General features: G+C 49.0%; 1 long non-coding RNA gene across 1 annotated transcript; it reads left to right on the forward strand.

Annotated features, from left to right (window-relative positions):
* The first annotated feature begins 22631 nt into the window (after window positions 1-22631).
* Window positions 22632-27004, forward strand: LOC310646601. Its single transcript, XR_014493729.1, has 3 exons — window positions 22632-22898; window positions 25780-25863; window positions 26656-27004. It is a non-coding gene; the product is annotated as an uncharacterized lncRNA (long non-coding RNA).
* The last annotated feature ends 251 nt before the right edge of the window (window positions 27005-27255 follow it).

Here is a 27255-nt window from a genome sequence, read left to right on the forward strand (position 1 = left end):
GCCATTAAGTCCTATATTCTACCCCAAGCAGAAATTCAGGCATCCTAGGCATCCTTCCACCATCTTCCCTCTCTCTTCTGTGTAAATTGGCTGACCCCGAGAGGGGGAAGCCTTGGAAGTGACTGGCTGGTCCATGGCTTCCTGGCTACAACCGAAAGGGCCCTCAAAAGACTCCACCCTGACCCTTCTGGGGCCCCTCTGTCCATAGGATCACTGGAGGGCGGTGGACAAGGCCCACCTGGTCCCCACACTGGACCCCTTCCTCCCACCCCAGCTCTTCAGCGGCTGCAGCCCCAGCATGACCTGTGAATGGAAACATACACACACACACACAATATATATATATATATATATATATATATATATATATATATATATATATATATATATATATGTATATGTATATGTATATGTATATGTATATGTATATGTATATGTATATATATGTATATATATGTATATATATGTATATGTATGTATACATATCCTTTAAATTTCTGGGAGTCTACCTCTGTGAAGATCTGACCTGGAAAGTTAACACAACCCTGGTGGCTAGAAAGGCCCAACAGAGGCTTCACTTTCTCAGGGTCTTGCGGAAGAACAGGGTAGAACAACAGCTAATGACCCGCTTTTACCGGTCTACCATAGAGAGCGTCCTCTCATATGGTATTGTGGTTTGGTATGCCGGTCTGACAGACGCAGATAGGAAAGTATTACAGAGGGTAGTGAGCACAGCACAAGACATCGTGGGCTGTTCCCTGACACCACTGGATGACCTCGCCAGGGCTCGCTGCCTTGGAAGAGTGAGGAAGATTCTCAGGGATGACTCACACCCTGGACGGTATCTCTTTACTCTCCTACCATCCGGTAGGAGATATAGGAATATAGCCAGCCGCACCAACAGGCTGAAGAACAGCTTTTATCCGTGGGCTGTTAGGCTTTTAAATGGGACATAATCTTATGCAGAATTGACTTGGGAGGCCGGTGTGTGGTGTAGTTGGTTCACATGGTGTGGTGGGATGGAGGGTTTGTTGTCACTGCGTGTTGGGGGGAGAGAGCACAGGGGGAGGCTCAGCTAATCTCAATGTACACATGTTGTACTTTGACAATAAAGGTTTATTATTTATTATTATTATTATTAACATATGTATATATATATATAAAAACACTCCCCCCCCGACTCTTTGCTGCCGTCTAGTAGTTAATAGTTAAAGAGCTGAGTAGGTGACTGACAGGAATGGAGAAAAAGTTAAAAAAAAAAACCCCAAACAAAACAATGCCTAGAGTAGCCAGGGTACTGTGCCTGCCAATTGGAGGATGCTTCTCCTGGGCTGGATGTTGAGAGCAGAATTCCATCCAAGGGAAACCCCAATGATGACTAAGGAGAACATTCCGGCCCCAACCTGCAACAATAATGACAAATGCAATTAGTACTTGCACATTTTTATTGTTGCTTAGAAAATAACTGCGAAACACTCTGAATCGGGATTGTAGGAGGCATGATATTTTATCAATTTTCTAAATATAAAATAGTCTCACAATTGCCAGTGATTATCATAACCCTGTGGAGAGGATCTGGGCAAACATACATGAAGAAGGAGCTAAAAATATAGAAATTACGCCCACCCCAAAGGGGAAAGAAAAGAGGCTGTGATGGATAAAGGATGGATGGGTGCAAAGGATAAATTATAAAATGTACAATCTTAAAAAATAAAAAAACTCAAACACCAATCTGGAACCACAAAAACTTAGAGGAGAAACATGTAATGGACAGGAAGGACTCCTCATTCTTGCTACGTTTACTGGGTCATTCCCCCCTCTTGAAATGTTAGGGATTGGGCCAAGTTAATGCCTTTGATTTGACTGGCATTACACCATCAGCCATAAATTGGGTACTTTTGCTACTTCATATTTTTCGCAAATTTCAAGTCCTTCAATGGGATTGTCTCACGAGTCCTCAGCTGTTATTTTATTCCCTGCAGACATGGCTACTATACCTTTGTACACAGATCAGATAACCATTCCCTTTCCTAGCTAATTTACACAGCTGGTGATTACTTGCCAAGCTCCTGTTATAATCACCGGGGGAAGAATTATAAATAAAATGTGTACAAGCAACAGATGTTATCACTTTAAAAATGGATCCGTCATGCATCACCAAAAAATGACCCTGGTAGGATCTGAGTGGTGAACCGCTAAGCAGGTGGTCTGCGGTCTTTTATAACCTCTCCAAGAATAGCAGAGCCATTGTGATTAGTTCAGATTAACAGTAAGGGGAAGCAAAAGGACCTCAGAGGAGCCTCCCTCCTGTGGTGTCCCTGGGAAAGAAGCCCTTTCTTCAAACAAAGCTCTCTGTAGGTTTGTCAACTGCCAGCTTTTCTCTCTGAAGAATAACAGATTTGGAAAGGACCATGGCGGTTCTTCTGGTCCAACCCCAACTGTGGATTATTTGTAACATAGTAGAAGAAGTCTCCAAGGACGTCTCATTCAAGTCCCTAAATATTTAGGTAGGTGGATCTCCAGCCTGCTGTGAAGGGAAACGTCCTGATTCAGAGGACCATCCATGGGGCCACAGTCAGGCTCTCCCTTCTCTCTCAAATTTACCTGGTTTCCTTATAGTTTGGATTCATTGGTTCTGGTCCTGCTTTCTGGGGAACAGAGAACAAGAGCGCTCCCTCCTCAACATAACACTTATTTCATTTTATTATTTTATTCTAATCAATTTATATGCCTGTCCATTTGGCAAAAGAGACTGTGGCTGACTAGCCTAGATTTAAAAATGTACTGTACAAAATAAACTCAATTTAGGGAAATCTCTGAGAGGAATGGCACTCAAGGACAACCCAAATGGTTAGTAAATCACAGATGACATCAACTATCTTCCTGTCTCCCATACTTGAGAAAACATCCCTTCTTAAAAGTCTTCCTGAAATGCCAACAGTTGTCAGGGCCAACAGAATTTCAGGGCACAGGACGTCGCAAAGGACAGACTCTGCCACAGAAAAGGCACACACTTCCTGGCTCCAGCTGGGAGATGTTCTTTTTTTTTTATTGAAAAGTTTTAACATACCATTTTTCTTTAAAAATCCCCCCTACCCCCTCCCTCCTCCCCCCCTACCTCTCCCCCCTCCCCCCCTCCCCCCCGACTTCCCAGAGCTAAATACAAGGTATATATATAAAAAGCAATCATAAACAATCATATACTAACAACTATAAACTCTAAAATCCATCACTCTCTAGCTTATATAGGATAAAACAAGCCTTAGTAATATTAAATATGTATAAAAAGAAACTAAAATAAGAAAAGAAAAAAAAACGAAAGAAGACTTATTCAAATGCTACATAAAACTTCTTAACCCTATACTTGTTCTGGATAAACTCAATCCATTTTCTCCATTCCATAATATAGCGTTCTTGCGAATGATCTTTCAAATAGGCCAAAATCTTCGCCATCTCTGCCAGGTCGGAAACCTTTAAGGTCCACTCTTCTATGGTCGGCAGATCCTCTTTCTTCCAATAATGACCTATCAAAAGTCTTGCTGCCGTAATTAAATTCAACATCAACTTGGTGTCCACAACTGTAGCGTCTGTAATTATTCCCAACAAAAAAAGTTGCGGACAAAACTTTATCCTCTGTTTAAAAATCTTCTGCATATTCCACCAAACTTTTATCCAAAAAGCCTTAACCTTTTTACATGTCCACCATATGTGAAAATATGTTGCATCTTCATCACCGCACCTCCAACATTTAGGCTGATAATTCGGATACATACTTGGAGATGTTCTTGAATGGATGGAACTCAGAGACCTAATGGGGTGGGTAAAAATAATTGGGGAAAAAAAAAACGGCTCCCGTGCACTACAGGTGACAATCTTGGAATACACCTGGAAGCCAGCTGGGAGACAGGGCACTGCTGGAGCAGGTGGGCGTGGATGGCTGCCTGCTCTGCTGCCTTCTGCATCAGCTGCGCTTCCTGGTATTCTTCAGGGCAACCCTGGTGGGACGCAGCAGTCCATGCTGAGATGATGAAGGCAGGAGTGACCGTGAGCAGCGTTTTCTGACCTATAAAAAGGTGAAGTTGGCTCACAAGAGGAAGCTGTGAGAAAGCCCTCCTGATAACCAAGAGCAGAAGTCTAGGAAGGTCCCAGCTGGCATAGCAGTTGCGTTCGGGGAAGGGCCACCTCATGCAGAACTCTCCCAAGCTGTGATCATGTTGCCACTCTCCCAACGGAAAAGCCAGATAAGAATGGAATGGAATGGAATTAGAATAGAACAGAACGGAATAGGTTTTATTTGTCCAAGTGTGATTAGACACACAAGGAATTTGTCTCTGGTGCAGAAGCTCACAGTGTACATATAAACAGCAAGTAATAGGTCATAGGTCATAATCATAATTACAATCATTAATCATAAGTTACAAACAATGATACATCATAAGAAACCAATTGGAGAAGATAGTAGGAAAGATGAGAAAAGATGAGAAATGAGACAATTGCTGTGGGAATTACTGTGTTTCCCCGAAAATAAGACCTGGTCTTATATTTTTTTTGCCTCCAAAAGAGGCACCAGGTCTTATTTTGCTGGGGGTGTGTGTCTTACCTTAGGATCGCTGCAGCCAGGCCTCCCACGCCCCGACACCTGTTGCGCTGCTGCCTGAGTTCTTCTGCAGCTGCTTGTGGCTGCATGCCACGTGGCACATTGCACCACTGCTCTCAGCAGATAGTCGCATGGCTCATCGTCCGATCGTCCGATCGTGACGCTGCCACTGTTTGCAGCAGGGGCCATGTGGCGCATTGCTCAGATCATACTAGTGCCACTGCTCATGGCAGGAGGCCACGAGGCTCATCCCACCAATCGTGAGTGGGCGCGATCGGTGCGACAAGCCTCATGGCCTCCTGCTGTGAGCAGCAGCACCGGCATGATCAGTGCAATGCGCAGTGTGGTTTTTTGTTGCAAGCGGCGGCAGCAGCACTATTGGCACAATGAGCCTCATGGCCCCCTAGCACAACCGGCAGTAGCAGCATGGTGCGCCACATAGCGTGTGGTCGCAGCCACAGAAGAACTCGGGCAGTGGTGCAACAGGTGCCAGGGTGTGGAAGGCCTGGCTGTGGCGGTCCTAAGATAAGCAGGTGGGTGTGTGAGCAGCTCCACCCCCACCCCCGCCCTAGCTTGATTTTTATGCAAGTGCCGCGCCCCACAACTACGGCTTATTTTGGGGATAGGGCTTATTTTCAGAGAAACATGGCAAGTGTTCAGCAGAGTGATGGTACGGGGGAAAACCTGTCTTTGAGTCTAGTTTATTTGGCATGAAATGCCCTATAGCGGCATCCAGAGGGGAGGAGTTGAGCCAGTTTATGTCTGTAGATCCCTTCACAGCCCTCTTCCTGGCTCGTGCAGTACACAGGTCCTCGATGGAAGGCAGGCTGGTTGCCATTGTTTTTCCTGCAGGCCTAACTATCCGTTGAAGTCGGTACCTGCCCTGTTCGGTTGCTGTGCCAAGCCAGACAGTTACAGAGGTACAAATGGCGGACTCAGTGATTCCTCTGTAGAACTATATCAGCAGATCCTCCAGCAATCTGGGCTTTCTGAGTTGTGCCTTTTTAATGATGGTTCTAATGTTAGGTGTCCATTTCAAGTCCTTGGAGATATTAGAATCTAGAAACCTGAAGGTTTCTCTTGTTGATACTGTGTTGCCTAATATTGTAAGAGGTGGTAGGAGAGTTTCTTCTTAAAGCTACTATTATCTCTACAGTTTTAAGAGTGTTCAGATCCAGATTGCTTCAGCTGCATCCCAGGGCCAGGTGATCTACCTCCCATCATCATCATCATCTCGAATGAGACCAATCACTGTTGTATCTTCTGCAAACTTTAGTACTTTTAACAGGGGGATCCTCTGAGCCATTAGTACATAGAGAGAAGAGTAATGGAGAGAGCACACAGCGGGGGGGGGATCCTATGCTAATTGAACGGGTGTTCAATATGGTCCTCCTCCCTAGCTTTACCTGCTGCTTCTTATTCATTAGCAAGCTTATAATCCATCTACAAGTGTGGTCAGGCAGAGCTAGCCGAGTCCATTTAGAGAGGAGGATTTCAGGAATGGTGGTGCTGGATGCTGAGCTGAAGTCTACAAAAAGGACCCTTGCATAGTTCTTTGGGGATTCAAGATGTTGTAAGATTTAGTGCAGTGCATATTGACAGCATCACCTGCCGACCTATTTGCATGGTAGGCAAACTGCAAGGGTTCTAGCAGCAGTTCTGTGATGGCTTTCAGATGGGCAAACCCTACGGATGTCAGCAGTTATTCAGCTGCTTGAGGAAGGGTTTCTTGGACACCAGGACGATAGTAGAGCATTTGAAGCAAGAAGGGACATAACACATCTCCAGTGATTTATTAAAGATGCGGTTGAAGGGGGGGCAATTGATCCGCACAGACTTTCAAGCAAGAGGGAATTATCCTGTCTGGCCCTGGTGCAGGAGCTATTATTCTAACCATTGGTCTTTCCATTTTCAGTAAAACCCTCCTCTTCATAGTGCACTTTCCTTCCCTCACTACCTCTGATTTCCTATGTTGTAATTAATTTTGTTATGAGCCCTAGATAGCTTCTTCTAGCGTTGCATTTTTCAGATTGTGCAAATTCTGAAAATGGGGTTTCCCATCCCCATTGTGAACCAAGCAGCTAAAGGAGAGATTTCTCCTACAGCGTCAAGTGATCTAAGATTAATTCAACAAACTGCTAAGCTTGTAAGCCGCCCTGAGTCTTCGGAGAAGGGCGGGATATAAATGGAATTAAAATAAAAAAATAAAAAATAAAAGATTCTTCCATTCAACGAACCCACTTCCTCTTTCCAAAGGCCAACTTCCACTGCTTTGTTGGAAGAGGCACCATCTGCTTTGGGCCTGTATTGGGTTGATGGTCATTTCAATGTAAATGCAATGTTGAATTATATTTTGAAAACCGAACCCAATTAAGTTACAGAAAATCTTGGATATTGTAAGGACCTGTCCCAACTGGCCCTCTTAGGAAAGTATGACTCTTGACTCGTATGTGGAGTCAAAGAACTTTTACGGAGAGACATAGGTTGCAGTAAGGTCAAGCGGAATCTAACATTCCTGCCCGAAGCACCCAGCTATTCTTCCCACTTTGAAACCCAGCCCCACCCCCTGACCAGTTCAGCTGCCAATACAGCACCGCAAAGTTGTTTTGAGAGCTCTGAGGTACAGGACAGACAACGGGTCATCCTCAGGGCGCAGCGACCTTGGAGTCAGGCTGGAACCGGCTGGGAGGGAGTCTGGTCCATCTGAATGCTCCCCCAAAGGGAGGTCTCCTCCCCCCCTCCACCAGAACGGCAGGGCACCTGAAAAAAAGGGGACCTGACAGATATATTGTAAAAGGAGAAGAGCTAAGAATTTTGATTTTCTTTTTCATTCTGGTTACTGTAGGAAGCCCACATTGGCCACTCTGAGACTCACTGGGGAAACGTCTGACCTTCAAGGTCTCAAAGGAAAGAAAAGAAAAGCCCCAGTGAAGAAAGCAGAAGCCACTTGGGGAGGGCTGCTATCAGGCAATCCGTGGACCAAGAGAAACAAATTGGGGCCTGTCCTTGTTGTGGCTCCTCTTCCTGGGGGGGGTGACTTGCAAACTTTGTAGCCGGTTTCCCTATGACGGGGGCTACTAAAGGGCTCAGGGCCTGGACACCAAGAGTGCAGAGGGCAAACACGGAGAACCAGTATTTGGGGGGTGGGAACACGTGGTAGAGTGAAAAGTTTCCCGTGGTGCCCTACATACAAAAGGAGGAGGAGAGGATTAGGGATCAGCTGTACGGAATCCAAGGAAGAAGCAGAAATTGGTGCAGCCTCAGGGAAGACTCATCCTGTGATCCTACAATTCACAGAAGTGCTGAAGGGTCCAGGCTAGTGTCTTCAATGGTTTCAATGACCAGATGACTTCAATGGCTAAGGGCACGTGTACGTGTGTGTGTGTGTGTGTGTGTATAAGGATTTATTTAATTTAAAAGATGTCTGTCTTATATAACATAAGCCCTGTTGACTCACAACAGTCATATATATATTTGTGGCCCCCTCAATGTGCATGCACACATGTGCATGCATGTGCACACACATGCGCGCGCACACATACACAGCCTAGAAAGAGATTCCATGGAAGGAACCCGAGCGTCCTCCCCATCATTAGGGTCAAGCCACGGCAAGTCCCTTTCGTGCTCAAACATAAAATCGAGCGTGAACTGGACAAGCTTGTGGGCCAGGGAATCTTAGAGCCCGTAGATGGGGGAGTACGGGAGACCCCGATAGTCACCCCACTTAAATCCAACGGGGAGATAAGGATCTGCGCCGACTACAAATGCTCGGTGAACCGTGCCCTAAACCCGCACGCTTAGACCCAGTACATTACAGTTAGTGCAAAATCTTTTTTTAAAAAAAAAAAACCATCTTTATAAACAACTTCTCCAATCTAAGAAATTATTGGAGCGCTGGACATTGTAGTCCTGCAGCATCCAAGCATTTCTTGTGCAAACAGTAAGAAACGAGCAGCCGTTATTTTGCACATTTAAGAAATGGACCAGTGTTGAAATGTTCTGCTTCTTATTAACAGCTGAGACTCAGGAGAGGAACCTTAGGGAAAAGTATAATGATGCAGGAGATCAGAAAGGGCCTCAGCCCTCAGTAGACACAGTTTGGCCTCCAGCAATGCTTGCAGAGGTTAATGACTAATTCGCTAATTAAGATCAGGGAAGGCCCAAAAGGCCTCAGCCAGGGATTTAAGATTTTCTCAATTAAAAATGACCCAGCCTCTTGAGTTTCTCTGTTTGTAGATAGTGTTGTGTAGCCGGTTCTTTGCAGGCATTGAGCGAGACGGAAGGTTCCAAACAGTAACATGCTTTATTGAAGTCAAGCAGAATAGAACTGAAACAGTGGCTGCTGCGCAGCTATTTATACAGTTGGCCACTAAGCGGCGACAAATAGATTTAAAGGAAGCCATTCCCATCCCAAGTCTACCAATGATAGCCTTGGAGACAAGAAGTCTGGCTTAGTCACCGTTACACATACACACCATGAGCAAACCTTAATGCAGCATTTAAACAGACACGTGAATCAGTACAAGCAAAAATCCCAATGCATTACAGATAGCACCCCTGGGGATCGGGGCCATACAGTGATAGCACTCTTTGAGGAAAGGAGGAAGATGCCTCAACACGTATAAAGCTCTGGATTTGCTTTCAACAAATGAATACCTGCCATATGGGAAACTGAGGAAGTGGGTAGGAAAATCAGTTGGGGGGAAAAGAGAAGACCAATCTATTACTACCCAGTTTAGTCCTCCAGCAGTTAACAGAGAAATATTCTACCTCTTCTGCAATCTTCCTTTATGCAGCCTTCATTGATTTTAAGTCACCGTTTTTCTATTTATCAAGATAGTGGGAAAAGCTGGAAGCTCCTTGCCTGATTGATGCCACTTTCTTCTAATTTCTGCAGCTTCATAAAGATACAAAGCTGAAGGTCAGATGTCATTTCCCCAAACTATGGAATTAAGCATGGATTATCCCAGCCCCATTGTTGTTTTTCTATATACATGTCTTGGTAGGCAACTTAACAAATTAGGACATTCATCTTAGACCGAAAGAAATCTGTTTCGATACTGTTGATTTGTGCAGTAAATCTAAAGCATTTGCCTGTACTTCTGATATGCAGATGATGTGGCTGTATTTCCAGGACCTCAGAAGAACGCCGAGGGCCCTAACAATCTGCAAGCAGGACAGACTAAAATTAACTGCCAAAACCAAAGACCAAAATATTCACTCCTGTCTGGCTTACAGACAGGCCCAATGGAGCAAGTAACATTCTTTAATTTGGAGCTGGCTTCTCTTATTTCTGCTAAAATAGGTAACATTTTTTTTAAAAAAAAGATATCTGCCCTTCTTTAAATGCTAGCGTACACAAAGACTGATTACATCCCAACAGTCTCACATGATTTATAGTGGAGATCATGGGCACGGGATCATGGAGGGGAGGTGCCACCTCCAAGAGCAGATCAGCCAATCCATCCCGGGTGCATCAGCTGCAGATCGGGGGTGGGCAGGGTGGTGGGCAAGGGGGGGTTTCAGAAACAGAGACATATTCCAGGCAGCCCAGTATCTGCCCTGGGGAACAACCTGTACCCCATCCCAGAAGAGAGGCAGCTCCTACTCTGTTGGTCTTTCACAAGACCGTGAAGTGCTGGTTATCCCCTACTGGTTTGGGCTGAGATCATTCGTAGTGGGGCTCCAGGAATGGTGTTGGTGTGTGTGTGTGTGTGTGTGTGTGTGTGTCTTGTAGCTTTGTGTTTTTATTGAGCCCCAGTGCAATTTCAGGGTTTTTGCTTGTTTGTTTTACTGTAACTCGGCTTTTGTTTGTTCGCTGCCCAGAGCTTCTTGGAGAGGTAGGCAGCCTTATAAATTGACTGACTGACTGACTGAATAAATAAATAAATCTGGTAAAATGCATTAAACATCAAAGACTGAATTTGGATGGAAAGCTATGTTATATGCTGACTTAAATGCAGAATTAGGTAAGTTTCTTTTATAATGCCAGTCGAAATACAATTGGCAGGAATAGCCAATAGCCCGGAAGCCAAATTCAGGAACTAAAAAGATCTTGACAAACTTGAACAATGGGCCCTATCCAACAAAATGAAATTTAATGTGGAGAAAAGCAAAGTCTTACATTTAGGCAGGAAAACCAAAGGTAAAAATACAGATTGGGCTTAAAAGCAGTAACTGTGAGAACGACCTTGGAGTCCTAGTGGACGATCACTTTACTATGAGCCAGCAGTGTGCAGCAGCAACCAAAAAAGCTAATACAATCCTTGGTTGTATAAACAGAGGCAAAGAATCAAGATCACGCGAGGTATTAGTACCGCTTTATAAAAGCCTAGTAAGACCACACCTGGAATACTGCAGCCAGTTTTAGTCACCATATCACAAAAAAGATGTTGAGAGTTTGGAAAAAATTCAGAGAAGAGTAACGAAGATGATCAAAGGCCTGGAGACTAAAACATACGAAGAATGGCTGCGGGACTTGGGTTTGGCCAGTCTAAAGAAAAGAAATAGGGGAGACACGATAGCAGTGTTCCAGTATCTGAGGGGCTGCCAAAAGGCAGAGGGGGCCAGGTTGTTCACCAAAGCACCAGAGGGATGAGAAACAATGGTTGGAAACTGATCAAAGAGAGAAGCAACCTGGAATTAAGGAGAAACGTCCTAACAGTGAGGACAATCAACCAGTGGAACAGCTTGCCTCCAGAAATCCTGGGTGCTTCATCACTGGAGATTTTTAAGAAGAGGCTAGACAGTCACCTGTCTCAGACATTATAGGTTTTCCTGCTTGAGCAGGAGGCTGGACTAGAAGACCTCCAAGGTCCCTTCCAGCTCTATTCTATTCTATTCTATTCTATTCTATTCTATTCTATTCTATTCTATTCTATTCTATTCCATATTTTCTATTCTATTCTATTCTATTCTATTCTATTCTATTCTATTCTATTCTATTCTATTCTATTCTATTTCCATTCCATTCCATATTTTCTATTCTATTCTATTCTATTCTATTCTATTCTATTCTATTCTATTCTATTCTATTCTATTCTATTCTATTCTATTCTATTCTATTATTCTCTATAATCTATATTCTAAATGTGACCCAGCAGTGTGCAGCAGCTGCCGCCAAAAAAGCTAATATAATCCTTTGTCTGAAAGCCACTTGTCTAAAATGGCATAGGGCCCCTTCCAGCTCTACTCTGATTTTGCAAGTTCTCCCTCATCCTTGGGAAGAGGGGATTACTCCAGAAGTACCCAAATACAGCCTTGGCCTTGGGTCCCCTTCTGCTTCAAGCAGCTCAGGAACGAAAGGAAGTATGGGTGATGCTTCAGTGACAAATTCTTTAGATTCGCCGGCTGCCGTTGTTTAACCAAAACCAACAGCGGAACTTTTATCGGTCGAACCTTTTAGAACCCTCTAAAAGAACCATCAGGAAGCCGTGATGGAGTGCAAGGCTTAGTGGCTCAGCCACTTTCCAAATCTACGCTTTTATTTTTATAAGAAGAGATGGTCTGGCTGGGGAAGAAGAGGAAGAGAGCCGTCTGCTGATTGAAGTGAGAGTTGGGGGCAACGAATGTTGTACTGAAGGCTGCACTGGCCAGGGATGTTTAACTAACCAACCATTTATTATAGATTATAAATAATATTGCAAGAGAAACGGTAAGCTTAACATGACTGGTGATTCATTTTAAGGGCATTTTCTCGCTCAGCATGGGGCCATGGCCAAGGTTTGGAGGGCCACCAAAAGCAGCAACGCAGCCCTCCTTCCCTGCCCAACCCAGGAGCCCTGGCCAAGCGGCTGGCCGAATCCTTGGGCCACTCTGTGGTGGGAAGAACCAGGGACAGCCGCCCCTCCGGTGCATCTCGATTCATTTGTGGCATTTCCACTGCCCACTCCAAGCTGCCCCGGGGTCATCAGGGTGCCCCAATTTGGCCCCTGAGTGGGTCCGTTGGCACTTCTGGTCCTCTCAGCGGTTTTGGCTGCTTGGGGGACTGCAGAACCTTCTAATGATGGCTACTGCCCCATGTCCCAAATAGTCCCTGGGGAGTAATTCTGAACTTTGGAGGAGGGGGAAATTGCCTTCCCTCTGTGATGTATTGAACCCAACACCAGGAAACAGAATCCCGGGAGTTGCCTAGGTTCGGCCACAGCTGAAGGAGCCCCGGAGAGATGTGCCATGGGCACGCCAGGCCCCCTACGGAGGGAAAAGTCTTCCAGAGCCAAAGCTGGGGGTGGATGTCCAGCAGCAGCAGTGGGGACAGGTTTCCGTGCCCGTCTGTGATGCTGCCTGAAGGGCTGAAGTGGCCGCAGACGCTTACAGTCTTGGGCTTCTGACTGATGTGTGGCAGGAAGACCATCTGCCCCGCTGTGGAAAGGCCTGCCTGCCCGCCCTGCTTTCTGGGCACGCTCTGGGTGCCGTTCCAGGCTCTGGCTTGAGCTTTAGGGCCAAGGAAGCCTGATTTGCAGAGGGGCCCCTTGGAGCCCTGGACAATCAGGAGCCGGGACTCTCCTCTTACGGTGGCTTAATACTCCCATGAGGTGAAATGAAAATCGTCTCCAGTTCCACGCCAGGGCAGTTCTCCCTCGACTCCCCCTGCCGCTGCTTCCCAGAAAGGGCAGAGGGGGCAGGAGGGCGGGAGAAGGCAAGCAGGCCTGGGCTGTCAGGGCCGGACTCCGGAGCCCTTGCAGTGGGACCGAGGGTCACCCTCTGGCCCCCGGCTCCCTTTCCGCCCCCGCAGGGCCTGACCTTCCAGAGGCAACCCTGTCCTGCGGCTCCTCCCGGCCTGCAGCCAGCCCCCCCCCCCCCCCCCCGTGGAGGTGCCCGAGAGGAAGGCCAGGTAGGGGCGGCCCTCCCGCCCGCCTTGCCCCGCCTCGCCCCGCAGTCCCGGCTGCCTCTGGCGCCTCCGGGGCGTCCCTGGACCCGAAACGTTGCCCGGCGCGCCAACTGCCGCGAGAGGGCAGCATTGCTTAACTTGGAGCCCCCGGAGTAGCCCGAAGGCCGCGGGGGTCGTGCTTCGCCCCGCCCGCCCGGCTCCCCCGAAGGGCCTCCGCTGGCTCCGGCCGCGCTCTCTTCCCCACAATCGCCCCGCAGGCTCGGCTGGGGCGCGGCTGAGGAGCGAGTCCGAGCAGGCGGGGCGCCAGGGATCCTCTCCTGCCGGGCGAGGGGCAACGGAGCCCGCGGCGACCCCTCAGGCGGGGCAGCGCTCGGGGGAGGCCCTTCCCCAAGCGTGGGGGGGGGGTTGGGGGTGCCGGAGCGCTGTCCGGTCCGGCCCGGAGCCGAAGAGGTCCCGGGGGGCGTTTCGGGCCTTCGGCGTGGCGTGCCTGCGGCCGGCCTGAGCTGACCGCCGAGAAGCCGCTGGGCCGGGAGGAGCTGCCGGCCAAATTCCAGGCCCTGCGGGGCCTTTGCGGACCCTCCCGAGTTGCGCTTCCCTCTGGCTTTCCTTGGAAACCGGCCCTTCCGCGCCGCGAACCCCCCGTCCTCCCCGCCCCCCCTCCGGCCGCTGCTCCCGGGGCCGCCGCCCCGCTGGCCCTTCTGGGCGGCCCGTTGCCGTCGCTGCCGCCCGGGGGCCTCGGGATCCCGGCGCGGGCGGCGGGCAGCCCCGGAGCTCTTGCGGGAAGGCGGGGAGTCGGGTGGATGGGCCGGGAAAGGAGCTGCGGAGCGGTGCGCGGGACTCCTCGGGTCTCTCGGTTACTTGAGACGGCTTTTCTTCTGCCGGGCTGCCCCGACCTGCGCCCCCTCGGCTCTGGGCTCCTGCCGTTGCCCTGGGCCCACCGCAGCCCGCTCGCTCGCTCTCCCTCCCGGGGGCCGCCGCGCGGATGCAGCCCGCAGCTCGCGAGGGGGAAGTGAAGCAGTTTGGGGGGCGCGGACGGTCTTCGAGTGCCGGCGGCTTCGAGGCGGCGAGGGAAGCGAGGGCCGCCTGCTCTCGCGTCTGGAGCGTATTTGTTTTTGTAACTGCCGGCACAAACGCTAAATTAAAAGCAAATACACTCGTGACACGAACCTCGCCTTTCAGCGCTTAGCTTAGCTTTGACGGGAATCTGGTTCCACCGAGGGCCAGCAGGCTCTTACCAAACGCCGTCGGCTGTTCCTTCCGAGCCAAGAGGTGGGCAGGAAGGATGTTTTGCCCTGGGTGGCGGGGAGGAGGCCCCCTCCCAGCAACAAAGGCGCCTTGAAAACCGTTGTTCTGGGTGACAAGGGAGGGGATTTTAAGGCCTTGGGGGTGGGGGTGGTAGGTAGCTCTCCAGCACAGGAGGCCATTGTGTAATGCAGCTGCAAAAAAGGCAAGGACAATTCTAAGGTAAAGGTAAAGGTTCCCCGGCACATGCGTGCCAGTCGTTTCTGACTCTAGGGGCCGGTGCTCATCTCCGTTTCAAAGCCGACGAGCCAGCGCTTGTCCGAGGACGTCTCCGTGATCATATGGCCGGCATAACTAGACGCCAAAGGCACACGGAACGCTGTTACCTTCCCACCGTTGTGGTCCCTATTTTTCTACTTGTGTTTTTACGTGCTTTCGAACTGCTAGGTTGGCAGAAGCTGGGACGAGTAACAGGTGCTCACTCTGCTACGCGGCACTCAGGATTTGACCCGTCAAACTGCCGACCTTCTGATCGACAAGCTCAGCGTCCTAACCCACTGTGCTCCCAAGAATCGTTTAACACAGTTTGCAAATTACCAAAAGGAATCATTCCACTTTCTTTAGCGCTGATCTGACCCTCAACCCCTGAGCGTGGGCACATTCTGGGCACCACCCTGTAAGGATCAAGAAAGCAGGCAATGGAGTAGGCAAGGGGGAAGATCCAGACAGCGAGTCCCACGGAGAAAGCCTGAAAGAACCGGACTTGCCTCAAAGGCAGGTGGGGAGAGATGATAGCATACCTCAAACCCTTAGAATGATACAAGTTCTTCGTTCTTGTGGAAGATATTGAATAACATTTAAGTTATGGGATAGAGAATACAACTACATTCTAACTGCATGTCGGAAAAACCTTCCAGAGCAAAGCGCAGTTTGAGAGCAGAGCCGATGATTCCAAGAGGTGCTGAGTTCCCTTCCTAGAAATGCTCAGGACTACTGTTTCATCTGATTCTTGCCCTGAGCAGAAGGTTGGACTTAGGGACCCGACAGCTTTTTCTGATTTTAGCCAGGTCATGTTGTGATTCAGGGTCAGCCTGTGGGTTCGGCAGTTGGGTCGGATGACTCAGAGGAGGAGGAGGGGGGTGTTGAAGAGCTTGCTGATGATGGCCTTGAGGCTCCGCAGAGCCCTCAGCCGGGCCCCTCCCACCTGGTCACGATGGAGACCCAGCTGTGTGAGCCTGACAGCGTGGATGAAGATGACCCACAGTTGGCCCTGTTCAAGGACGCCCGACGCAGGAGGCAGTCAATCAGGAGTAAACAGAGGAAGGCAATGGGGCACCTCGGAAGGAGGCAGAGAGAAGCCATGCCCTGAACTGTATAAAAGGGGAATGCGTGGGAGGGCTGGTTTGCTGAAGGCAACCGCTTGAAAAGCTCCTGCTTCTTGGTTCGTGTCTTGTTCCGTTTGTTTTTGTATCAATAAATTTGGCAGGCTTAATTCTAGCCTCTTGCCTTCTTGTAAAAGGGGTTGTCCCTGCCTTTTCTGCAGGGCTGGTAGCAGGCTGGTACAGAACAGGTCAGCCTGATTCGGAGGCATCCCTGGTTGCTTGCAGGCCATATTCACAGTTTCAAAATCTGCACATTTTGATCCAGAAAAGAGCATTAAGCACCCAGTGCAAGATGCAAGCTGCCCACCCTGGGTGCATTCAAGGGAAAGACAGAGCAACCTGAGCCCTCACTGGGGCTGCCCCTTCCAGCTGCTCAGTGGGATCCGTGGCTGGACTTTAGGGGATGAAGATGTGAGTCTCCGTTCTGCTGATCCAGCCCTGATCAGTTTGCTTACACTTCTCTGAAGTGCCGACTCAAGAAGCTTTAGCTGCACTGGGTAAAAAGAGTGACATGGCTCACTAGCTGCTTTGCATGGGAATTTCAAGCCAACCACCTTCCAGGCAGTGTCCGAAAGGCAAGCATTTGCCGGTTGCTGCCGCCCCAGCCTTGCTAAGTCCTCCCAAGGGAGTAAGCTGTAGTTCCGCTGCTGCCTTATGGGACTTGGGCCATTTTGTGAAGGCCACCGAATGCCGAAGAGCTATGAAGCTGTTAGAGCAGGCACGTTGTTTCCTGAGTGGCCCTGATCAGTGCGGAGAGTGGGCAGGTTGGATCTCTGAGCCCAGGTGGGGGTGGGGTGGGGTGGGAGGCTCTGGAGCCAGAGCCAAATCCGGGCAGAAGTGAGAGAGAGAGAGAGAGAGAGACGCTTGCCCCCCCCTCTTGCCTGACTCCAGGTGGCTGTTCCTCTGAACGGCACCTGTGGAGGAGTGAGCCGCTTTCCCCCACAACAGGAGCCTGAGAAGTGAGCTGGGCTGAGAGAGGAACCGGCCTTCTGCCCGGACTCAGAGCAGCTCCCGGACTGGCCTTCCTGCATAGTTGTATTTGTTTATTTTGTCACATTCAAAGAGCTGTCCGTCTCACAAAAAGTGACTCTGGGCGGTCTAAAGCAATTCCACCACGTCTCATCATACCTCAGTCGTGTTTCCTTCAGGCTAAATATATGCAGCTCCTTCAATCGCTCCTTCATTCACTCAAACAAAATAAATCTTTATTTCAGTCATAAACCAGCATAAGACATCAGTAAGAATTACGGTGGAGTCATTTTAGTAATAACACTGAAACCTGCGAGACCTTAAACATACCTAAAAGCAAGCATTATTGGAACCATCATATTAAAACACGAAGATCTCGGCATAGCGTTTCTTAATACTAATAATACAAAGACTACGCGCTACAAAGTGAAAATATAGCATAGGATATAAAACATGACACAATAATTAAATTAAATTTGAAGAAGAGTATGCAGAAATAATGGAACGGTTTTCATCTAATTTTATTTACTTATGCTCGTAGCGCAAATCCAACGAAAACATAAAACATAAAATAATAACTGTAATACATCCTCAGTTCTGCCGGTGGCCTCCACAGCTGCTGCGCAGAGCTTGGCCGTCCACGTTGCTAGAGAGAGAAAAACGAAGTCCGGCATGAGCCTCCTTCAGCTGGAGTGGGGTAACTCGCCACAGGACAGTTCAATTTAATTATTTAAAATAATTTTAAAAATATTTTAATAAGAATATTGTCATTCCCATTCCATTCCAGGCTCAAGGTTGACTCAGCCTTCCATCCTTCCGAGGTAGGTAAAATGAGGACCCAGATTGTTGGGGGCAATTAAGCTGACTTTGTAATAATGCCGCTTGGGGGGCCTGAAAGCCCTTATAAGCAGGCATATACATAGAATGAAGGCTACTGCTAAGCTTGTAAGCCGCCCTGAGTCTTCGGAGAAGGGCGGGATATAAATGGAATTAAAATAAAAAAAATTGTTCCTCCTTTGGCACCCTCTCTAATGACTATCCCACCGTTTCTTCAATATTAGGTAACTCTCGTCCCGCGGTGAGTTGCCGTGGCCAGTTGCTGCGGTGGGTTGTCCTAGCCCCCCTTCTCTGTTCTGCTCCCCGAACGTCCCTCTTGCCCTCCGCTGAAGCTCTTCGGGGCTCTTTGAGCCCTCCTGAGGAGAACCCGGACTGGCCTTCAGAGCTGTCCCCACTGGGAATTCGTGTCCCGTCCTTCAAGCAGTTGATTAAAAGGCTGGCTGGTTGCCTGACGGGGGAAAACCATCCTATTATTTCCCCATTTTTCTTACTTTTTCACGAGAGATAAAAATGAAGAACCTGGGGAACCTGGGAGAAGCTTTCTTTACCCCGTTGCTCCCATAAGTGGGTCGGTAGGAAACTGCTGGGGGCCGGGGAGCCCTTGCAGAGCCAGCATGCGAGACTTGAGGCCAGGCAGGGAAGAAGCGTCTCTCGCTCCTCTCCACGTGTGTTGCTCGTTTGTAAAGCAGGTTTTATTGCTTGTTGATATTTTAACCTTATAGCTGTGGTGCCCTGAGGGCAAGTGAGAGACATTAATAACAGAGCTGGTGATTATCCTCCAACGTGAATAAAATTATCGTTGAGTCCTGCATAAATCATGGAGCAAGGATGACAGATCTCCTCACAGCCAATCCTGGTGGGGACACGGGGAGTGACCCAGATAGAAGCGGCATTCGGCCATCTTAGAACGGGGAGAGACCTTTTGACTGTGTGTGCTGGTTGTCTACAAGGGCAGGTTATGAATGTCGATATCGGGAACAAGGTTTTACTGATGAAGCATTGGAAGAACAACATTGTCTTTCACTTCTTCCCCACAGCAGCCAGCAACACAAAATCAGTGGGCTAGCTGAACAACTGTGCCACAAGCCATGGCTGGGAGTTTGTAATTGTGTGTGGTGCTTCAGGTTTCCCGATACTTACTGGTGGGTCTCTGTGAGCAGCATCCGAAGACCGTATCGGTAGGAGAGAATATTTGTAGCTCAGGGTTGAGCTGTGGGGTCCTTGGTGCGCTCCGAGCACTGAGGGTGTTACCTGGTTTGTCTGCAAGAAAACAACCATGCTCTGAGCGCATCAAGGGCCCCAAAGACCGTATTTCAGAGTAGGGGCCAAAGATTTCGGTGCCTCTCAATTGAGGCAGTGTTTCCTTATCTTCCTTCCTTATTCCTTACGCATCATAAATTTCAGTCTCAAGCTTGCAAAATGGAACATTAGTGCAACATGAAGAGAACTATTGAACTCATCAACCACAGAAAGTGTCCGGTGTGTCTCGACAATGCAGCTTTGAGACTGTAACCACCCTGCCCTGGACTTGGGGGGGGGTCGCTTCCCACATTTGGATTACCAAGTGTAAGGCCTTCAGCTTCCTGCTCTTTTTACTCTGCGTTCCTAATACTCTTATTTTAAAATTGCTGTTACTTTCCCCCCCTATTCTTGTTTTTACATTTTTGCAGCCCTCGAGTTATGACTGTATTGGAGCCTGCCCATCACAGTCATAACTCATGATGGCCATAAAGAGGGTTAGTTACATTTTTATGACTCTTTTGCAGTGGTCATTAACCACACTTTAAGTGAACACTATGATTGTTAAGTGAACCCGTTTTGATAGAAAACGGAAGTAAATGTTGGTCATTTGACCAGGAGACACTGCCAACAGCCGCAAATGTGGCCCAGTTGTCAAATGCCTGAAGTGGGTTCACGTGACGTGATGCTTGACTGTCAGAACTTTGAATCCAGGTTGTAAGCAGCCCCTGTCAGGCGTGAAGAATCAGGACCACATGTTAACTTCCAGTTCAGATTTATGAAGCTCACAAGAATCTAGCTAGGTCAGCACTGAATTGTTGCTAGGTCAGAGTCAACGGAATTGCAGAAGGGCAAGAGGTGGATCGCTTCTGGCAAAGTAAGGACTCCAGACTCCACCCTCGGGCGCTGCCTCTTCTCCTGCACCCCAGGTAAGTCTGTCCTAACTTGGGAGTGGTCGCTAGGTGGCCCGTGGTAAGTTGAGGACTCCCTGTATAAGTAAATAAATAAGATGTTGAAAACCGGCCTCTTGCTGAAGGTTCAGGATGCGGCAGAGTAGCAGCGCTTCTCTGCCTTTCCCTGCACGGACTCCCAGCGGGTAACGGTGGTTGCAGCTGCCCCCACAGCCCATTGATCAGAATGCGGGTGCTTGGCAGCCTGCCCGCACGGACAGCCACAGGGGCGCTCCAACCCCACCCACCCCATTTATACTCGGTTGTGCCCTGGCATCCTGCCACCCCTGCTGACCTGTGCCAACTCTCAGTCCTCCTGCTGACTCCGCATGCCCAACCTGGTCCTTTGCAAGGCAGCCGCAGGCTGTGCAGAGGCCTTGTCCAGATCACAGGGGGCTGCCTCAAGAGTCCTTGAAGCCTTCTCACAAGAAGGCCACCTAGGACTGGACGTGGCCACGTGCAATTTGAAGAACAGCACAATTCAGAGACTGGCACACGTGGCCTCTGGCAGAAACGGCTAGCAGCTGCCTTGCAAAGGGCCAGGCTGGGAGGACGAGGACAGCGGAGGTCAGCTGCTGTGGCAGAGGGCAGAGCTGAGCAGCTGGGAAATTGTGGGCGCTCCATCACTGGAGGTTTTTAAGAAGAGGCTGGACAGTCACCTGTCTGAGATGGTATAGGTTCTCCTGCTTGAGCAGGGGGGCTGGACTAGAAGACCTTCAAGGTCCCTTCCAGCTCTGTTCTATTCTACTTCTTAGGCTGCTTTACCCTGGGCTGCTGGAGCTTTGCGCCAGGCGGGTGGGCTGGGCAGCTTTGAGCTGCATGGTGGCTCAGGGGCTTCTTGTACCCCCAGAGCTGGAGCGGATTCGTTCCCAGCCTCCCTGCATTTGTGCTGCTGCTGGGCGGGTTCTCTTAAACTCTTCTGTGGCACCCCCACATTCCTTATCCAGGGCTCCTTGCTTAATGACCTGCATATTTGGAGTGACGACGATAACTGGGACTGTCCAGAATGGCATCAATAAGCAATGCAATCATGTGACATCGCACTTTCTGACTGCTTTGCTTAGCAATGGTCCTGATTGTGGTCATAAGTTAAGGCCTCCCTATATTTTTGTAGTCCATCTTGTAAGAGGTTGTCTGAGCGGGTGTGTGCAATTGCAAGGCCACCATCACGTCCCTTTTCATGTCCACCCTTGTCGGGTGAACATACAGCGTGCACTGCTCATTCACAACCCCATTGTGATGCCATTGAAGGGACTTGAAACTTTTCTGTAACTGATTTCGGTAAGCTCCACACTTCACATCTGAAGTTCATTGCTGAAATGACCAGGGAGTGTTTGCTCTTATTTTGGGGTCACCCATCTCTCGGGGGACAGTGTGGACTCAGAGAAAGTTCTAGCAATTAGCTTATTTCCAAATTTCATGGTATTGGCAAAATGGATTGCGCACATGCTAAGTTTTGCTTCTGCTGATCTTTCGGCCAACTGCTTTACTTGCCTTGCTGAGCACATGTAAGCATTTTTCATTTTCCTGGACTTTGTGGCTGAGCATTAGAATATCACTGGTGAACCAAAGGTGAGTGTCAGCCTTGCAAGGTGGTCCAATCAGGAAGCAGGCTCAGATGAACTAATTTTAAAGGTTTATATTAACAGAATCCTGAGTCTGAATGTATATTTCTCCCCCTTCCCAGCCCAAGAGATTCAGAGAGGGTCATTTCTGAGACCCTCTACATGTGTCTTAGGGCCCCCACGGGCTCAGATTGGTGCAGAAGTGAAATGAGTCTCTCCTTGGATTGATCAGGATTGCATTCAGTGCCACCCATGAGGTCAATCCTAGCTTCCTCTTGCTTCAGTGAGGTAAGAGGGTCTCAATGTACTTGTGAGGGTCCAAAGCACCTGTGATACTGCCCAGACACTTTCTTCCCCACAGAACAGGTGGTGGTGGGAAAGGCAGCCTGGATCCAGGCCTTCCCCCAGGACCAGAGCCGGGAGCCAAGAGCGAGGGCTGTAAGCAGTGCGTGCAAACCAAACCCAAAGCCATCCTGGGTGAGCTGAAAGAATCTTCCCATCTTCCAGTTCCAAGTTCCCTCTGATGTTTACATGACAAAAAAGAGCATGCTCATTATTGTCACCCAACCTAGTGTGGCTGTAAGTCAGAGGGCTGTAAGGTCTGACCCAGGACATTACTGTTTTTCTTCCTTCAGTTCTAGGATGGTGGCTACACCCAATTTTGCACCAGGGATGTCCACCTGGTTTCGTCTTACTGTGTCTCTCCCACAGACCTTTGTCTTTCAGGAAGATCAAATATAAAACTGATAGCAAAGCACTTGCTCTAAGAAGTCACAGGTGACCATTAATTATGCTGGGCATAAACTTCTTCAGCACTGAAGGGAGATGCTTCCTGAAAGGTTTATTAATCTCCCTAAGGCCCCTTGACACGGCACATTCCTTTGCTCTGCATGTGTCTGTGGCACATGCAGGATGGAGACTGATGGGACTCTGGCTGGCATCTTTGCAGCTCAGGAAGCAACAGCCAGGAAGGTGAGGCTGGCTGGGCTTCGAAAGGTGGACAGTCAATACAGACGCTTTCCCAGGGCTAGATGAGTATCTGGTGCTTCACAAGCACAGCTATTCTCCAAAAATCCTCCAGAAAGATTCTAAATGTGAAAAATCCAGTCAGTGACAGTGGTGGGTCTAAAGAAATTTCTGCACTCACTACCAAAATGCTTGCACCTCGCCAACAAGCCAATAAGCCCATAAGAACCGTCCAGCCAGGAAGAGGCAGCTGACCTCCTGCCCCACTGCCACATCCAGCGTTGGGCGAAACATGAAGCTCCTCCTTTCTTGGTGGGTGAGGTAAGGACAGTCTCTTGGCTTCAGGAGAAAGGTGGGGGGGCGAGGCAGAGAGTGTCCCCCTCCCCTGGGAAACCGCCAGGGGAGCAATGGAACAAGAAGGTTCTCTACCCCACCCCACCCCCACCTTTTATGGAAAGGTGAGCCAAGAAAGTCCTCCATTAATCAGTTCTGCTGTCACTGAGCAGAAGGACCCAGAGACCCAGGAGTCACCAGTGGCTTAAATTAAATGTTATGCTTATGTTAAGCATAACTGAACAAAACCCTCTGCTTAAAGGTCTGTGCGCAGCTCCATGATCCAATAGTTTTAATACAAAGTTTGCAGATCAGTAAGTGCTATATCGTTGTTCAACCTTATGGTGAATAGATGCTTATATGACTCTGGAGCAGTCCTAAAATTAAGCCAGAAGCTGGTGTGCCACTTCTGTGCCACATAGCATCTCTCCCCCCACCCTCCTGAGGACTCAGCTTGTGCTGCTGCCTGCTACAATTGAGGTTGCTTCATTGTGCGATCTGGAGTAGCCTGTTGTATCTGAAGGGAATTGAAATTCCGCCAGGTTGTAGCCACATCCACCCAGCTGCTTTGGCTCCCTCCGGGCCCCCAATTGGTGCCAAGTCAAGCTGCCTTAGGTTTTGCCAGCGCCCCCTGTCAGCGCCCCCTCACTGCACCCCTGAAAAGGGCCTGAGCGACGCTGCTGCCCACACAGCTTCCCAGGCCTCGTTCGAAGGGCTGTGACTGTTTTTTTTATCCCATTTATATCCCGCCCTTCTCCAAAGACTCAGGGCGGCTTACAATTTAAAGCACAAACCAATGTGCTTAGCAATAGCCTTCATTCTATGTATATGACTGCTTATTAGGGCTTTCGCCCCCCCACAAGCGGCATTATTACAAAGTCAGCTTATTGCCCCCCAACAATCTGGGTCCTCATTTTACCTACCTGGGAAGGATGGAAGGCTGAGTCAACCTTGAGCCTAGTGGGATGCGAACCTGCACTAATTGCAGGCAGCTGGTGTTACTTAAGGAGGCATTAGCCCACTGCTCCACCAAGGCTCCACCAAGACTGTGGCAGCAGCAGCACCCAAAAAGCTTTGCCCAATGTACCAGGCATCGCCTTATTCTGGAATTCCAGCCACTGAGATTTTTTCCCTTTGTTGCTTCACTGTCATGGGGGTGGGGGTGGGGCTTAAGACAGTCGCTCATGCCCTGGTCACCTCCTGGCCTGATGACTGCAATGAATGGGGCTGCCCTTGGAGACCGTTGGGAACTACCGCTGGCCAAGAAGGCAGCAGTGCAGAGAGAGGAAGGCAGGCCTCGCTGCTTCCTGAGTTGAACTGGTTGCCTGTGGGGTAACTGGTCGCTTCTGGGTCTGATTCGAGGTGCTCCCACTACTTGCATAGCCCTACCTGGCACAGGGCCCAGTTACTTGGGGGACCACCTATCTCTACCTCCCCAGCAAGTCCCTGCCAGATTCCTTTGATTAAGCTGTGTCATCTCTTGGGACCCCAGAAACGCTCTTTCTCTCTCACAGCCTCTTTCCTTCGTAACGAAGCCCCCTCCCCGAGATTTGAATGATCCCCCCCTCTGCTGTTGCTTTGAAGGGCCCCGAAGGGCCCTGGCGAGAGTGTGGCCCCCTTTTCTTTTTTCTCCTCTGGCATTACTGTTTCTTTAGTGTACCTTCCTGCCACTGGCTTAGGCTGATTCATTTTGCTTGTTTGTGTGTGTGTGTGTGTGTGTGTGTGTGTGCGTGCCTGCCTGCCTGCCTGCCTGCCTGCAGCCAGCAAAGAACCTTCAGGGGGCGAAGGGTGCAGCCAAAGCTCTTCTGGGTCCGTTGCTGGAATGAGAGAGCAGGTAACATGGAGGTCCAGGGTGGGGCTGGTGGAGGAACAGCCTGGGGTTTGACAATTAACCTTATAGCTTGCAATGGAGAGGGGGAACTAATGAGCTTCGGAAAGGATGGGGAGAGAGGCTGCCTAGGGAATCATCAGCTGCGTAACATGCAGAGGAAGAAACTCACAAAGGGGCCTCCCTAACAAATTAGACGATAAAAGAGGCGATGGGAGTTCGTACTTTCAGACCTGTAAGATTCTGTTAATTTACCTCCACAATAAAGCCGAATCGGCTCATCCTGTCATGTTTCCTGTCTGGCCTGCTGGGGAGGCTGACAGTAACTGGTGTATTCGGTACTTGCAGAACTTTTTGTAGTTATGCAAATGTTTTGTCAGAGAGCCCAAATGCCAGGAGAAGTATGTCTATTGGCAAAACATAACAGATACACATATTGTGGGGCTACATTAACACAATATACTCTGAATATGTAAGTCTGGAGGAGGAGCGGCACCAGCTTCCTGGATTGGAATTGTTAGAATCCTAGAATAACAGAGTTGGAAGGGGCCTTAGAGGTCTTCTAGTCCAAACACCTCTTTCAGCAGACTGGTCAGCTGATGTTATTGCACCTACAGACAAGACAACTGGCCATCATCATTGCCCCAGCAGAATTTTCATATAAAAACTCCCTCTACCCTTCAATTTCAACGATGCCCTTCCAAGCTCTGTATGGAGCACGCCCAGAGGCCTCACCCAACAGCTCTGCACGAGAGTCGTCTGTCCTCTCCAATTGGCTCCAGCAAATCCCCCCCCCCAACCTCCAGTAATTGTGTATGGGAAACCAGAATATGAGGTGGAAGAAATCCAGGACTCAGAGGTGAAGGAATTCTGTGCTTGCACCATTGGAGGGGCTACCCAGAACCCGAAGCCTTATGGGAGAATGCAGATCCCTGATTTGGTTGGCCAATTTCACCTCTGCTTCCCTGAGAAACCAGTGGCTGCTTATGATGGGCCTTCTGCTCCCGGGACCTTGTAACCCTGTTCCTGCCTGCCTTCCAGGAACTGCCCGCTGTCCAGCCGGCTGTTTCAGAAGCGAGGGAGAGGGATTCTCAGAGACCACGGCTTCTCTGCCTCCTGTGCCAGGTGAGGACTCAGATTTGGAAGAGACTATGCAGGGGGGGCAGCTTCAAGGAGCCCATGGAGCAGGGAGGGGGCCAGGTTGGAGAGGAGAATGATGAGTAGGAGACGAGCACACGGGCCTGGAGGCAGGTTAAACGAGTCCTTCGCTTGGAATTTTTGCACTCCCACAAGAGACTTAAATCCAGCCCTGGGTGAATTCCTTTTAGCTTTGACCATTAGCTGACCAGATTCTTTTGTATACAGTAGGTAGCACTAATAAACTCTTCAGTGCTTTGATCTCTGTCAGTGTTCCTCGTTCTCTGTGCCGGACAGTTGATGCAGTCTAGGACTGCGTTGGCTTTTTTGGCAGCTGCAGCAGACTGCTGGCTCACACCGGTACTTAAGCGGTTGCCCACCAGGACAGCTAGATCCCTCTCACATTTACTACTATTGAGCCAGGTACCACATGTGCATTTGGTTTTTCTTGCCTGTGTGTAAGACCTCACTTTTTCCACCACTGAACTGCATGTTGTTGGATAGGGCCCTCTTTATACATTTGCTAATTTGCAATATTTATAGGCTTTCAGACTTGCTTAAAAGCCAGACTTTATGTGTTTACATTTGCCATATCGTGTTAGATGTTGCATAGAGGGGGACTATTTTTGCTTTAAAGGAGTTAATCTTCTATTGGGTAAGGGTGCTGTTAGTTTTGTCACTGCTGTGTATTTAAGTTTAAGTTCCTAATCAGATATTGTTGGGATTGTATCCTTCTCAATGCTGCAAGCCTGTCTCTCATTAAATCATGATATTTCTTAGTTATTTTTTTCTTAGATTTTCGTTGTGGATTCATTTCAAATTCAAATTCCAGAACTTTCTGCATTAGCACTATGCGTCCCTTGCCTTCCTCTCTCCGGCCAGTTGCTGCCGAGCGACTCAGAAGCTTCTCCCTGGGCCTTCGGCAAGAGTAACCGCCGTGCTGTGAATCGATCCCTCAACCTTTGCTGGGGAACTGCTATTGATGGCACGGCTGCAGCCCATCTCCCTTGGAGTCTCAAAAGCATCTGGACCTGTGACCCACGGATAGAGACTCGGACACGTGGGGAGTGGGCCTGAAGCTGCTCCTCACATCAAGTGTTCTGTATGGACATGGTGGACACAACATGAAAACAGGTGTAGAAAGGCTAAACTTTTCTCAGTTTTATTCTCAGCTTATTGAACTTGCTCTCCCTTCCTCCCCCTCCACTGCTGTTTTCTTGTGCTAATAAATTTCTGGTTTTCTGTGTTGATTCTGCCAAGACAAGTCAGAGATCTACTCGATTGTCAGGATTCTGAATATGGGATCAAGGCTGACTGGTTCAGTACATATCATTGGATCAGTTCTGGATTTCAAAGTTTGCATTGACTATATGGCACATG

Source organism: Vipera ursinii (assembly GCF_947247035.1).
Source record: "Vipera ursinii genome assembly, chromosome: 13".
NCBI lineage: Eukaryota > Metazoa > Chordata > Lepidosauria > Squamata > Viperidae > Vipera > Vipera ursinii.